We start from the raw sequence: 3,596 nt of genomic DNA on the forward strand, positions 1-3,596 counted from the left end.
AAAAAGAAAAAAAAAAACACATGAGTTATAGCAAAGATATACTTATTACTAAAGGCCTTTGGTTTACATGAGATCCCTCTCTCACTTGACCTTCCTTCTCACCTGTATAATAATATAACAGGGGTCTAATGGAAAAAACATAATTTATGTAAGAACTTACCTGATAAATTCATTTCTTTCATATTAGCAAGAGTCCATGAGCTAGTGACGTATGGGACATACATTCCCACCAGGAGGGGCAAAGTCTCCCAAACCCCAAAATGCCCACAAACACACCCCCACCACACCCACAATTCAGTTTAACGAATAGCCAAGAAGTGGGGTGATAAGAAAAAAGTGCGAAAGCATATAAAATAAGGAATTGGAATAATTGTGCTTTATACAAAAAAATCATAACCACCACAAAAAAGGGCGGGCCTCATGGACTCTTGCTAATATGAAAGAAATGAATTTATCAGGTAAGTTCTTACATAAATTATGTTTTCTTTCATGTAATTAGCAAGAGTCCATGAGCTAGTGACGTATGGGATAATGACTACCCAAGATGTGGATCTTTCCACACAAGAGTCACTAGAGAGGGAGGGATAAAATAAAGACAGCCAATTCCTGCTGAAAATAATCCACACCCAAAATAAAGTTTAATGAAAAACATAAGCAGAAGATTCAAACTGAAACCGCTGCCTGAAGTACTTTTCTACCAAAAAGAAGAAGAAGATACAACAAAATGGTAGAATTTGGTAAAAGTATGCAAAGAGGACCAAGTTGCCGCTTTGCAAATCTGATCAACCGAAGCTTCATTCCTAAACGCCCAGGAAGTAGAAACTGACCTAGTAGAATGAGCTGTAATCCTATGAGGCGGAGTCTTACCCGACTCAACATAGGCAAGATGAATTAAAGATTTCAACCAAGATGCCAAAGAAATGGCAGAAGTTTCTGGCCTTTCTAAAACCGGAAAAGATAACAAATAAACTAGAAGTCTTTCGGAAAGACTTAGTAGCTTCCACATAATATTTCAAAGCTCTAATAACATCCAAAGAATGCAACGATTTCTCCTTAGAATTCTTAGGATTAGGACATAATGAAGGAACCACAATGTCTCTACTAATGTTGTTGGAATTCACAACTTAGGTAAAAATTCAAAAGAAGTTCGCAACACCGCCTTATCCTGATGAAAAATCAGAAAAGGAGACTCACAAGAAAGAGCAGATAAATCAGAAACTCTTCTGGCAGAAGAGATGGCCAAAAGGAACAAAACTTTCCAAGAAAGTAATTTAATATCCAATGAATGCATAAGTTCAAATGGAGGAGCTTGAAGAGCCCCCAGAACCAAATTCAAACTCCAAGGAAGAGAAATTGACTTAATGACAGGCTTTATACGAACCAAAGCTTGTACAAAACAATGAATATCAGGAAGAATAGCAATCTTTCTGTGAAAAAGAACAGAAAGAGCAGAGATTTGACCTTTCAAGGAACTTGCGGACAAACCCTTATCTCAACCATCCTGAAGAAACTGTAATATTCTCGGTATTCTAAAAGAATGCCAAGAAAAAATGATGAAAAAGACACCAAGAAATACAAGTCTTCCAGACTCTATAATATATCTCTCTGGATACAGATTTACGAGCCTGTAACATAGTATTAATCACAGAGTCAGAGAAACCTCTTTGACCAAGAATCAAGCGTTCAATCTCCATACCTTTAAATTTAAGGATTTCAGATCCTGATGGAAAAAAGGACCTTGAGACAAAAGGTCTGGTCTTAACGGAAGAGTCCACGGTTGGCAAGAGGCCATCCGGACAAGATCCGCATACCAAAACCTGTGAGGCCATGCCGGAGCTACCAGCAGAACAAACGAGCATTCCTTCAGAATCTTGGAGATTACTCTTGGAAGAAGAACTAGAGGCGGAAAGATATAGGCAGGATGATACTTCCAAGGAAGAGATAATGCATCCACTGCCTCCGCCTGAGGATCCCGGGATCTGGACAGATACCTGGGAAGTTTCTTGTTTAGATGAGAAGCCATCAGATCTATTTCTGGAAGTTCCCACATTTGAACAATCTGAAGAAATACCTCTGGGTGAAGAGACCATTCGCCCGGATGCAACGTTTGGCGACTGAGATAATCCGCTTTCCAATTGTCCATACCTGGGATATGAACCGCAGAGATTAGACAGGAGCTGGATTCCGCCCAAACCAAAATTTGAGATACTTCTTTCATAGCCAGAGGACTCTGAGTCCCTCCTTGATGATTGATGTATGCCACAGTTGTGACATTGTCTATCTGAAAACAAATGAACAACTCTCTCATCAGAAGAGGCCAAGACTGAAGAGCTCTGAAAATTGCACGGAGTTCCAAAATATTGATCGGAAATCTCACCTCCTGAGATTCCCAAACCCCTTGTGCCGTCAGATACCCCCACACAGCTCCCCAACCTGTAAGACTTGCATCTGTTGAGATTATAGTCCAGGTCGGAAGAACAAAGAAGCCCCCTGAACTAAACGATGGTGATCTGTCCACCATGTCAGAGAGTGTCGAAAAATCGGTTTAAAGATATTAATTGAGATATCTTTGAGTAATCCCTGCACCATTGGTTCAGCATACAGAGCTGAAGAGGACGCATGTGAAAACGAGCAAAGGAGATCGCATCTGATGCGGCAGTCCTATCAATGTTAAACTTCTCCTGTCTGACAAGGACAGAGTCATAGACACTGAATTTATCTAGAAACCTAAAAAGGTTACCCTTGTCTGAGGAATCAATGAACTGATTGGTAAATTGATCCTCCAACCATGAACTTGAAGAAACAACACAAGCCGATTCGTATGAGATTCTTCGAAAATGAGAAGACTGAGCAAGTACCAAGATATCGTCCAAATAAGGAAATACCAAAACCCTATTCTCTGATTACAGAAAGAAGGGCACCGAGAACCTTTGAAAAAAATTCTTGGAACTGAGGCTAGGCCAAACGGTAGAGCCACAAAACTGGTAATGCTTGTCTAAAAAGAGAATCTCAGACACTAAAAGTGATCTGGATGAATCGGAATATGCAGATACACATCCTGTAAATCTATTGTAGACATATAATGCCCTTGCTAAACAAAAGGCAGGAAAGTCCTACAGTAACCATCTTGAATGTTGGTATCCTAACATAACGATTCAATAATGATAGATCCGGAACTGGTCTGAAGGAATTGACCTTCTTTGGTACAATGAAGAGATAAAATAAAACCCCAGCCCCTGTTCCAGAACTGGAACTGGCATAAATACTCCAGCCAACTCTAGATCTGAAACACATTTCAGAAATGCTGAGCCTTTGCTGTGTTAACTGGGACACGGGAAAGAAAAGAATCTCTTAGCAGGAGGCCTTAACTTGAAGCCAATTCTGTACCTTTCTGAAACAATGTTTCTGAAACCAGAAATTAAGAACGGAATTGATCCAAATTTCTTTGAAGAAAACGTAATCTGCCCCATACCAGCTGAGCTGGAATAAGGGCCGCACCTTCATAGGTACTTAGGAGCTGGCTATAGGTTTCTATAAGGCTTGGATATATTCCAAACTGGAAATAGTTTCCAAACTGATACCGCTCCTGAGGATGA

This window comes from Bombina bombina, chromosome 6 (genome assembly GCF_027579735.1).
Source record: "Bombina bombina isolate aBomBom1 chromosome 6, aBomBom1.pri, whole genome shotgun sequence".
NCBI classification, from domain to species: domain Eukaryota; kingdom Metazoa; phylum Chordata; class Amphibia; order Anura; family Bombinatoridae; genus Bombina; species Bombina bombina.